The 12617-nt window shown below is 34.5% G+C and overlaps 1 long non-coding RNA gene across 1 annotated transcript; it reads right to left on the bottom strand.

Annotated features, from left to right (window-relative positions):
* Positions 1-5090: 5090 nt before the first annotated feature.
* On the bottom strand, positions 5091-10756 carry LOC110007375 (uncharacterized). The gene is made up of 3 exons (XR_016045984.1): positions 10487-10756; positions 5845-6056; positions 5091-5495 (listed from the first exon to the last, which is right to left on the bottom strand). It is a non-coding gene; the product is annotated as an uncharacterized LOC110007375 (long non-coding RNA).
* Between the last annotated feature and the right edge of the window lie 1861 nt (positions 10757-12617).

Raw genomic sequence — 12617 nt, 5'->3', positions numbered from 1 at the left:
AGGGAGGAAGGGTATATTGGACGTGGCGAAAATTATAGAAATATGTACTTATTTTTTTTGGTACGGTACAATATATATATATTTTTTATGTGTATCAGAAGGTAGTTTATTGTATATCTTATTTTCTTTAGTAGTACACAAACTCTATAAATTGGGTCTCTTGTTCATCTTCAATAAGCTCTGAAATGAAATACATCTTATATGGATGCTTAAGGCCCAAATATACAGAAATAAAATTTATAGTATCAGAGCCTTTTTGATCTTAGATATGAGCTCGCACTTCTGATATGAGATTGTCGTAACCTCTTTTCCTAGCCTATCAGCATCGAGCCTTCACTTTTGTTCCGAAAATTTACGGGATTTCTCCCTTTTCATGATTGATCGATCCTTGTGTTTGCCTCTTCAACTTCTTTGTCTTTACTTGCATTTCTCTCTCTAACCTGGTACGTCCTTTTCTCTCTTCTGTCAATATCTGATTTAGTTCTCACAAGAGATAGAGAAAGAGGAGAGAGAGGAAGGATGTGCGATTGTGAGCCGAAGCCTTTGGGCCTCCTTTTGGGCCTACCCTTCGTTTTGCTTTCAGTTCGGTTTCCCTTGTTGGGATCGTTGCATGGATCCTTGGGTTAGCGTTGACATGCATATGCCCATGTTGCTTTTGTGTGACGATATTAGTGGAATTTGCTCTGGAACTGATCAAAGTGCCCCTTGCACGTCATGGAGTGGTTCACCTTTGAATTCCCTGTTAAAACACTCACTCTTACTGTCTCTTTCTTATTGATCATTCTGTGTGAAGATGTAGGATTTTCTTGTGTGAAGAAGATGTAGGGTTCTTCTATGAATTTGTCGACGTAGTGGGCAGGGGTGAGTTTCTTTCTACTTTCTTTTTTTTTGGTAGATTTCATTTTGCTTTTTGCATCTCAAGTCTAATCTTGTTCAGAATCCACTACCCAAAAAACAAAAAAAGACTGTGTTATTGTGGTCTTAAGTCATCAGCTAAATCCACCTATAAAAACGGCCCATCTACACCATTTGCAAAACAACCACCGAGTGGTGTTTCGACTCTCTAATCTGTCTTTCTATTGAGTTGTGTTTCGACTCTCTGATCTGTTTTGGATCTTACTGTTCTCAACTCCTAATCTAAGGTCCAACTATGCTTGTTGATCTACTGTTGATTTCTGTTGACTCTTCCAAGTACCTCCTGTTTGATGATCGAATTTCTTGATCTTAGTTAATGATCAAGTTTTCTGCTACTCGATCATGTTTAATGATTGAATTTTCCGTTACTCAATCCTATTGGATGATAGAGTTTTCCGTTACTCCAACCTGTGTGATTATCGAGTTTTTTTCGTTACTCGATCATATCGATTTTGGAGGCCGCCTATTGGTTTGTTGTTGTGCGAGACGCCTTTGTTCGAGGCGTCGGTTTCTGAGGATCGCTAATTTCAAGCTTCTTTTGTTCCTGCCTTGTTTCTAAGGCCTGCCTTCACTTGTCCAAACTCAAATTGCTTTTGCTTAACTCATCTTGAATCTGAGAGGGAGTGTGGAAATTATAGAAACCTGCACTTATTTTTTAGTATAATATTTTTATTCCTTTTATGTGTACGTATATTAGGAAAGTAGTTCATTATATATGTTATTTTCTTTAGTAATACATAGCTTTATAACCTTATAAATTGCGGCTCTTGTTTACATCTTAGATAAGCTTTGAAATACATCTTCCATGGTGTCTTAAGGTCCAAGATACATAAATACATTTTCTCACAAAGATTGATGTTAGGGGTATGAGACCCATACCCAATAGGTAATCCCGACTCGGGTTCAGCCAAAATTTGAACCCATATATTAATAGAATTCGAAAAGAATACATTCAGAAGAACTTAGGTATCGACAAAAGATGAGAGAAAGTAGATTTAGTGGGCTGGGTATGTGTAGTGTAGATCCAACTCAAGCAAGGGGTAGGTCCAAAAGGACATGATTGAAAATAATGAGAAAAAAATATGAAGACTGATGACCTAAATGAGTATGTGGGCCCTTGATAGAGTAGAATGGCTGAGTAGGATTCATGTAGCCGATTGCAAAAATTTGAAAAAAAGACTCCAATTATGATGATGGATCTCAAAAAGTTGAGAAAATGGCTCTAATTATGATGATGGATCTAAAAAACTGAAAAGGTACATAATTTATGAATCTTTAGATATAAACGGTTAAGTACTAGCTTCTTACTGTAAATTTATTATTATTTAGCTTTTTATCACTGTTGTCATGACCACATGCTAAATGGATGAAAAAGTGGGAGATGAGTGATGAAAGAATATTTCTTGGTATGGCTGTACCTCAATCTATGCAGAGTATTTTCAGTCGTTCTAAACCCTCCCTCGTCTCTAATCCACCTTTCATGTCTCCTCTCCATTTCACTGCATATTAGCTTGACTCTTCAAGATCATTTCAATAGGGAATTTCCAACTTGTTATTAGACAAGCTGCCTGAGTCTTGACCTGATCATTAAGCTCTTTGAGTTTTCATAGAGCTAATTTCGAAGGAGAGTTGTTATCATGTCGATTGGACCCGCATTTCAATCGGTTGAGATGAATTTATAAAATATCAGACGAGCTGCTGAGTTTTAGAGGATTACACTAAGCGATTTCGTGAGAGGGTTAGGCTCCATGTTCAACCCCACATCGTCTTATTTATTGAAAGGGATTGTATACAATGACACCACTTACTTTTTATATAAGGAGGTCACAATTATTTATAACCATCAAATGTGAAATCATATAGCTTGGATGCGTCATAAAGTTCGAAAAAGATTTTTTTGAACTTTGAGCTTGGTCAATACATTAAGTAGCCACCCAATTTCACATCCAATGGTCAAGATTAATTGTAACCACCTTCTACCAAAGATAATTCAAACCAAATGAAAAATACGCAATAATTTATTGAAATTTAAACCAAATGAAAGAGGCCCAACAAAACGTGAACCAGATCAAAGCCTTACCTAGTCGGATGAGAGAAAAGCACATTCCCCATCATTGCCATGATAGATGGAATTGACCCATCAAAACGCTCGGAGGGAAGAGGGAGGTTTCTTGAGATGAGATTAAGAGGGAGGATTAAGAGCTGAGACTAGGGTCTTGATCTTGTGGGCGTGATCATGGTGAATGGTGGTCTATTTGAACCATGGCTTAGCAAATCTATAAGGGATTATATATAATGAGACCATTCACATTTGATACAAGGTGATCACAATTCTTTACAACCATTTGATATGAAATTTGATAGCTTGGATGTGTCACAAAGGTCGAAAAAATTTATTTTGAAGGTTGAGTTTGTTCAATGGAATAATTGCAGCTACCAAACTTCACATGTAATGGTCAAGATTATTGTGACCACCTTCTAGGTAAATGGTCTCATTTTATACTTTCCGAATCTATAAATACTTAATAATCTTGAAAATTGAAGGTCCAGAAAATACGTTGCAAAATGTACTATTATCAAGACTTAAAAATCTTTTTTTTCCTCATGTTCATACATCTTGAGGTAGAGATTTAACAATCTCGAAAATTGATGGTCCAGAAAATACATTACCAAATGCACTATTTCCAAGACTTGAAATCCATTTTTTTTCAAGAACTTGAAATCTATTTTTTTCATGTTCATACATCTTGAAGTCGAGATGATTGATTTGAATATTTTTTAGTGGGAAAATTATCGATACGCAAAATCAACTTTATAGACATTCTACCCCCGATACTTTTAGTATCATACTTTAAACCCAACACTATTTTTTCTTGCATTTATCCCAGTTTAAAAATTAATAAAATTCGATCTAAAATGCCCTCTTCCTCTCTACACAGCTGAAATCCTATGCTACAAATGCTTTTCTTAGTCTCTCTCTCCACCCACCCTCTCTTACTCTCTCTACCCCCAACTCTCTTGTCTCTCTAGTCTGAGGGTCGTTTAGCAAAAGTACATGTGGCATTTCTATCTAAGTAGTGTCAAGGTAGTTTAGTAAAAATACGATGTGAAGGTTTAGTAAACATACAAGGTGGGTTCTCTCTCTCTGCTGTGAGGTTAGTTTAACAATGTGGGTAACTGCTCTCTCTCTCTCTCTCTGCTGTGAGATTAGTTTTAGTGTTAGAAAACTTAAAATTTAGGTCTTATCTTTTAGAAAGTATCATCTGGTGATTCTTAGTTGATTCTCAAAATTTCAAATATAAAAAATTCCAAACCTACCTAGTTGGTGCATGGTATACTATCTTAATCGTCCTAAACTCTCCAAATCATTATCTTAAATCTTACCTCCGAGCATTAAATTTGACCCACTAAAGATTATTATACATGCATTGTCATTTTTTTTCAAGCCTCTAAAACTAAAAAAAGACACGATTCCTCCCTCCGATCTCTCCTCTCCGTTTTGTCCCTTTTGTATACGAGTTGTTGTATACTATCAAAATGATGAAGTGTCGAATCAAATCAGAACCTATCTTACCGATTAGATTAAATTTTAAAAAATATAAAAATAAGTAATACTATAAAAATATAAATTACATTAAAAAAATTTGCTAATTTTTCTTTTTTTACAACAGCAAGTAACTTTATTGATCATAGGAAAACAACTACGCTACAATGGTAAATGATAAATGAAAATACAATCAGCCTGTGCTCCTTCATTAACAAGAAAATCAAAATCGGCTCCCTTAAAAAATCAGCTCCCTCATTAGCCTCCCTGTACAAATATTTGAAGCTAATCAGCTCCCTCATTAGCCTCCCTGTACAAATATTTGAAGATATTTGAAGGTTCGAGCATCCCCACAACTCGCTTGCATAAATCGACTAATCCAAACTTGATAACTCTACTATATTTAATCTAAAATTTATGATTTGTGAACTTTAAAAATTTAAAATTTATATAACACAACCATTTACATTTACTTTTTATACAAAAAGATCGCAATCATCAATTAAATTTAAAATCGCGTGGTTGAAAATATGTAGTTGAGGATGCGTCAATTGTTTGGATAATTCCAAAATATGTTTTTTTGAATGTTTTGACACATTGCCAACTATCATATATTGAAATTCACATCCAATGGCCAAAAATAAATATGATCTCTTTGTTCCAAAAAATAAATGATCTCATTACATACAACCCTTTAAAAATTTAGTTCATGAACCATATATAGTCCACATGCATGGATCGTAAAAAGTTCATGCTAGGCTTGAGTGGTAAAGGTGGCTAATGCCCCTTCCAAAATAAAAACGGCCTTTGCATTCTGGCTCGCTGGCCTAAGTTCAGGAGTGCCTGACACTAGGCTGGACTTGAAAGCTGGCTTGACCTGTTGGCAACCCTACCAACGCCATGAGTATCCCGGCCGGCTGGCCTCAAGCTTAGGAGTGCCTGGCCCATACACTAGGCTGGACCATTAAGCTGGCTTGACCTGTTGTAAACCTTACTCACACCATGAGTCTCTTGTATCTGAGCAATGGTAACGTGACTTGCTCCAAGATCATCAAAGAGTAAAGTTCATCAGAGCCTCACACCACAACAACAACAACATGTAAAGAGAGCAAAAAAAAAAACTGAAAAAAAAAGAAGAAAAGAAAATATTCTACAAGAAATTAACAGAAAAGAATCTAAATTGCAGGAATCAAAGACATATTACATAAAACACAATTAATTCCAAAAAGAATACTTTAAAAACATGATACTATGGCGGTTTCGGAATAACCAAAGCCGATTGATTACAAGAACCCAAATATGTGCATAAAAAAACATGAAGTTAAAAAAAAAAAAAAGAATTTCCTTCAAGAAAGAGGATGATGAGAGCCATCGTCTTAAACTACCTCTGCATATGATTTGATGAATTCACAAATCGGATTCATCTCCACCGTCAACGTTAGACACACTTCTCTTCATTTTCTCTGCTGTTTTTTGCATAGCTTCCCCTGCTAATTTAACTGCATTTTCGGCAGTCATTTTGCTCGTCTCATAACTCTTTGCGACCGCTTCCTTGACAACATCTTCAGCCGTCAATGGTGGTGGCTCTATAGGTGGCCTACATTTCAAAACAGTGATGAAAAATAGCATAATATGTCTTGCAGATACATACTTACGAGCTAGTTGACCTTAAAAACCTTAGAAAACATGTGTTTCGAACCACAAGTCATGATATGTTTATAAGATATAAAACCAAGAACTTCATCACGTCCCAAAGTAAGAGGGGTTTTAAGACCATCACGAGTGTTAGTTTCTAACTAGCCTTCAAGGTGTGAATGACTTTTACCTAAAAAGCCAATACAGTTAGACACATTACTGATTATTATCTGGAAACAAAATACTAATTTCTTAAATTATATATTTATTATGATTTCCCTTTCAATATCATCCATCATCCAAGAAATAAGGGGTATACCATGTCAGAACTAGATGGGGAAGGGGTAGAGCACAAGCCTAGAGCCCAAGAACGCTCGAGTTCAAAACCCACTGTAACATGAGCCGCTCCAAAATATGTAATGTATATCAAAAATATTTTGCATTTTAATAAAAAATCTATAAAAATAGAATGGAATAATCTAATATATAATTGAAATATTTAAATCAATTATTTTATTTGAAAGCGGTATTCAATTCCTAATACCTAATAGTTGAAAAAAAATCATAATATTAATTTCATAATAAATAATATTTAATAATAATAAATTAGAATAGAGGTATTCAAGGTTTAAAAGTATATAAAATATTAAAATAATTAAAATATTCAAGTATCAATTAAATAAATATCAAATGAAAGGTCTATTAAGTAAATATAATATATGCAAATAAATATGTATATAAAATTATTCAAATTCAGTAAATTTGAAATATTTGATATCAATGAATAAGTATGAAAAAAAGAGATAAGAAATAAAAAAAACTCACGTATTGTAATTCAATTCAAGGATTATGATTATTGGTCTATCAATATTGACATGTTTACTCTTCCTTTTTTAATCAGATAAAATCTGGAAGAGGATGACAATAAATTCCTTCAAAATTGACTCTTTGTTCCTCTATCACAAGTGTTCTAGACGTGTCTTCCATCGAATAAATAGCTATACGAATGAATGGATCAGATCAAGTTGGAAAATGGAAAGATTTGTATTTGTCACCACTTTGTGGAAAATTGTTAGTTATGAATATGCCAGGTACCTACGACCCAATTGGCGAAGGTGAAATAATGTCTTCGGGTGTCAACACAGCACTAGCAATAGGATGAAGTCGGGCAACAAACCCTATCATGAGCCCCTCCACCATTTTTAAGTGTTCTTTGTACACCCAAGTGTGTTGACGTGACACTTCAATCGTTTCGAAAAGTAATGCTCTAGATTACATGTGAAGAACATATCTAGTACCTCTAGAAACAAGGGAAACAATTGAGTTCTTCATACTCGAATGGAGGAGAAGTGCTTATACACTCCATTACCTCTACGAAGCATGAAAACTAGTGAATAATCCATATTCCAACTCCGATGGTCCATACTCAAAACTCCAACAAGCAGGAGGTGCTAATATGATCACTAAGCGTATGCTTAGAAGTGTTAGCCCATGACACCTGCCAAAGCTTTCTAGGATACATATTCAGAAGTAAAGAAAGGCTCAAGCGTAAATGCGGACAACCAATGTAGTACCTCCAGAAAGCAAGCAAACAATTAAGTACTCTATGCACTAATGGAGAGCAAGTGCTAATACGCCCTATTACCTCCAAAGATCACAGAACCGAATGAGTATTCCATACCCACTCCGATGGATGGGGGTTGCTAATAATGCTCACTAATGGTATCCTAAGCGTTGATACGTTACACTAGCCAAAAGGTGAAGTGTCGTGGTAGCATGATGTAGAACTCATCTTCAAAAATAAAGAAAAAGCCTAGAATACACAAGAATAGTTAAAAAGTATATGGCACTTCCATAAAGCATGAAAACAATTGAATAGCATGCACCATTACCTCTAAGAAGCATGGAACAATTGAGTCTCCCTATTCCCATGGATGGGAGGCACTAATATACTCATGGACAACTTGCAGCATGCTCTCCATCTGCGTCCAATGTCCTTTTGTATGGACCATGGAGCTTGGATTATAGTTTATCATTTTACTTGCTAGATTTCATCAATTTTTACATGGCTATGTTTCACTTTTAAGAAATGCATACTTCTTATTTGTTTTAGGGCTACCCACAAGTTTGGGTTGGGTGAGATTTGATGCGAGCTCATCCCGAAAAGTGAACTACATTTGTGGCCCAGGCCAACCTGATTTATATGATTGAGGTGTTCGGTTTAGTGATAGTCGAAATCACTATACTTATGTTTTTATTAAAAAATTAAGGATATTGTGGTAAAAAGAGAAGGGGTTTCTTGGATAGCAAGAAAGAAGCTCAAATAATCTCTATAAGAGGGGATCGAGAAAGGCATGATACTCATCCTTTTGATAGTCACCCCTTTGGGGGTTATGGGAATGGATATCCAGAGAGGAGACGAGTTTCTAATCGAGAGAGAAATGACTTCTTAGAAAGAGGCGGTATACCCATAAAGTTTTAAGTTGATTTAGTTTTCACTTCTAGAGAGAGAGTGTGTTTCTTTGTTGCTCTCAAAGTTATCTTTCTGATAGCAGTATTGTAGTAGGAAAAAAGATACTGATCAACGGTGTTGCTTGCTCGGGAGGGCGGGTTTAGAAAAGATTGGTGAGGCGTTTTTACTGATGTTTAGATAGAAATATATCTCATGTAACCCAAAACTATAATATTCATTGTGTTAATAGGTTTCTACTTGTTGAGGCCATGGATGTAACTCTACAAGGTGAACCACATAAATTGTGTGTTGTTGTGATGTGTTTTTTTATGTTAGCTTTATTTTTTGCACTCGATTGATAGTTATATTTATCTACTTCGTATTTAACCAAACATGTACACGATCTTGGGTGGGATCCTGTATTTGATATTTTCAATTCCGCAAGGTAAGGGTTCCTGAAAACTCTACATGAGGATCCAACATTGCTTCCTTGCTTCGAGCTTACTAGACCCAACATAGAAGCTGGCAAGCCATCCTGACCTAGCCCACATAGTAGGCCTAATTTGTTTGGATGCTTGGAGAGGAATAGTGGGACTACAAGAAGAACAAATCAGCAAGTTCAAACATTTAATGGATTGTATACTATAAGACCATTTACTTTTGGTACAAGGATGTCAAAATCACTCTTAGCTATTTGATGTGAAATCCGATAGCTTAAAAGTGTCAGATAGTTTGAGAAGATATACTTGGCTTTTTGTCGGGTCAATGACACACCCTCAACCACCTAATTTTACAGCTAACGATGTGTCCTTCTTATACAAAAAAATAAGTAGTCTTATTGTGAATATTTCCAATCCTAAATTCAATGTGTCCTTCTTATACAAAAAAATAAGTAGCCTTATTGCGTACATTTCCAATACTAAATTCAAGCTTTATGTACATATAAAGAGAAGCCCATGGAAAAGTAGGTTGTAACTTGTAACTACACTGCACAATATATGGTACAGCATGGGCCATCCATTGTTCATTCCCATGATTGATATTAACAATTCTATCTCATGATAGATATCTATAACCAGTAACTATAATTAACGAAGTATTTACTTGCCACTAGGCCGAAACGAGTAACTCGGCCGAGTCCGAGTGGACTCGGCAACATAGTGCACGTCATTAAGGGTTAAAAACGTTTTTTAAAAAAAGAAGTAAAGGAATAGATAAAAATCATTAAAAATAAGGAAAACATTAAATAAGTTGTAAAATTCATTACAAGTCTATGAAAGTCCAAAATTTATATAAGAGATGGATTATAAAAAATTTGGTTTATACCTTGAAATATTTAGAAAAATAAAAATTGAAGTATTTTGAAAGAGAACCTCCCAAATCATTATAAAGGCCATATAAATGATATAAATTTGAGAGAGAACCTCCCAGAGCATTATAATGGCCATATAAATGATCTAAAAGCATATCTTTAAATCATTCAATTAAGTTTTGTTAACAAAATTGCATTTTTATTCTTTTTAAATACAGCCGAGTTGGCTCCCAAACTGTCTTAAGCCGAGGTTGATTTCTTGGGCGAGAGTTGTGAGACAGTGATCTCCACCATTCATCATTGATATGGAAACTACCCAAGAGAAAGTCCATAATCTGGAACGACAAGTAATCTCCACCATCCATATTTGCAGTCGAAGCCTCCGCCTCATACCCACAGATGGTGCATGCTACACATTTCTATCGGCCCCTCTCCCCAAATTCAAAGATCCATTAACGATACCAAAAAAACCAATAAATTCTTTCTTCTAAACTAATAAAACTCCGAATAAAAAAAAACACATCCACATTTCTAAAGGATATCTACTTCCAAAAATTAAATGGACCAAGAGCCCACAAAAAAAAAAGAAAAAAGAAAAAAAGAAAAAGACATTGTAGTTTTTACTTACTCTGGACTTGGTGGGCTCAATGGTAATTTGTGCCAAGCTAAATTTATCCATGATCTGACCTTGTTCCAATGGCTACTATGAGAGGTTATTCCTATTGCTCTTTCTGCTGCATTTGGCCTCTGATTCTCCAATTTCTCTTCTTTTTCACAACCCACAATTGTGACTAAAATTAGAGACGCAATTAAAAGGAAGAACATGAGGAATTTCAGGAATCCTCTAAATTTGGCCATGGTTTTTGGTGAAAAAAGGCAACTGCTCACACAGAGCAACTGAAGGGAATAAATCATCAATGCTTTCATTTGCACTACACACGTGTCTAGGTCTTTCTCCCTAGATAGACACGTGTGCTCTACGTGTAATAAAAGTTGGAAAAAGAGCAATTTTAATGGCTGCAAAAATAGACTAGTTGTAACTAACTGTAAGGAGGTCAAGTGTGTCAATAATTTCATTATGGAAAAATTTTATATAAGGGCGCGGCCCTGAACTATCAAATTAAGGCCCTAATAATTTTTTTTTTATATAAGTAGTTCTTTTGAAGCCCAAAAATCCAAAAATTGTTCATTTTAACCTTAAGAATTTACTAAAAGTAGTTGTTTTGACCTCAAGATCTATACATAAGAGGAAAAATGGATTTTAAGTCTCGAAAATCACGCATCTTGAAACACATTTTCGGACCATCAATTTTTAAGTGCTCATAAATTTGTTCGATCTACACTATTTTTTAAACTTTAAATTTTATAATTAAAGATAAAAATAAAATTTCAAGCTATTATAAAGATTTCAAATATTAAAATAGCATCTCTCAATACTATTTGAAGGCACGCTTTACTTTAATTGTTTAGGGCCTAGGCCTTATACGAAGCAAAACCTTTTGCTATTTCGTATTTTAAGATATTAAATGACTAAATTCAAGATTCATAAAAGAGTAATGATACTATGAGACCCTTCCACATCCATGTGAGTAGGATCCCAAATGATTATCATTAAAATTTCACACAGATTTCTAGAAAAGTTATCAATAAACCTATTCATCCATGTCCCACACCCATGTCATAACTTTTCTAGATATTTATGTCAAAATTTAATAGTGATCCTTTGAAATCCTACTCACATAAGTGTGAGAGGATCTCATAGTCTCATATTCACTTCGATAACCTTATTTAGATAATATTTACATTTCATGAATAAATTATTTAGTTTATATAAGTATATTTTCATTTTGCTGTATGGTAGGTATCTTGTATTAAGAATGATGCAAAAAGGGAAAAAGTTTAAAAAAGTGTCCACCTCATGCTATACAAGTAAGGTGCACTTGAAAAACTCATTGAGAAATGCCATTCTATTATTAAAAAAAACTCTCCAATTGATCATCTCGACCTCAAGATATATAGATATAAAAATAAATTTTTTTTTGAACAATAAAATAGTGCATCTTGTAATGTTTTATTTGAACTGTTTATTTTTTAAATTTTCAAGTGTTTGTAGATATGCTAGATCTACACTTTATTTTTTGAAGCTTTAAATTTCATAAGTAGAGAGAAAATAGATTTTTGGACCATCATAAGAATTTTCGATGTTTCGATACCGAAACAACATCTTCCACCGTCATTTGCAGGTGCACCTTACTTTGATTGGTTAACCATCAACCTTATTAAAGTTCACCATGAAGCTAGTAAATATTGCTAAATAAGAGTTGTATAAATAATATAAACACTGCGAAATGGTTCTTCAAATAATATAAACATTGCTAAATGGTTCTTCAGTTCCCAATCGTAACGATACTAATAACATAGTAATGAGATTGTTTGAACATAGCAAGGGGCAGGTTCAAAAGGACATGGTTGAAAGTAGTGAGAAAATATATATGAACTTATGGCCTCACTGAGGGTACGATCATTAATCGAGCAGAATGACGGATCATAATTCATGAGGCTGACCCTAATTAGTCAAAAAGCTTTGACAATGGTGATGATGAAAGGCAAGTTTCAATTCCCTTGTTTTTTTGTTGACTAATTATAAATCTACATTTGAGAAGTGATCTATGCAACGGTTGCACTATAATATGATGCAATGATGCGTTGTCATAATTTAAGCTATTAGATCAACATAATCCTACAGCTGAGGTTGAAGT

Source organism: Amborella trichopoda, chromosome 12 (genome assembly GCF_054954075.1).
Source record: "Amborella trichopoda isolate Santa Cruz 75 chromosome 12, AtrichopodaSantaCruz75HAP2 v2.0, whole genome shotgun sequence".
NCBI lineage: Eukaryota > Viridiplantae > Streptophyta > Magnoliopsida > Amborellales > Amborellaceae > Amborella > Amborella trichopoda.
This window is presented reverse-complemented; position numbering and strand designations above follow the sequence as displayed.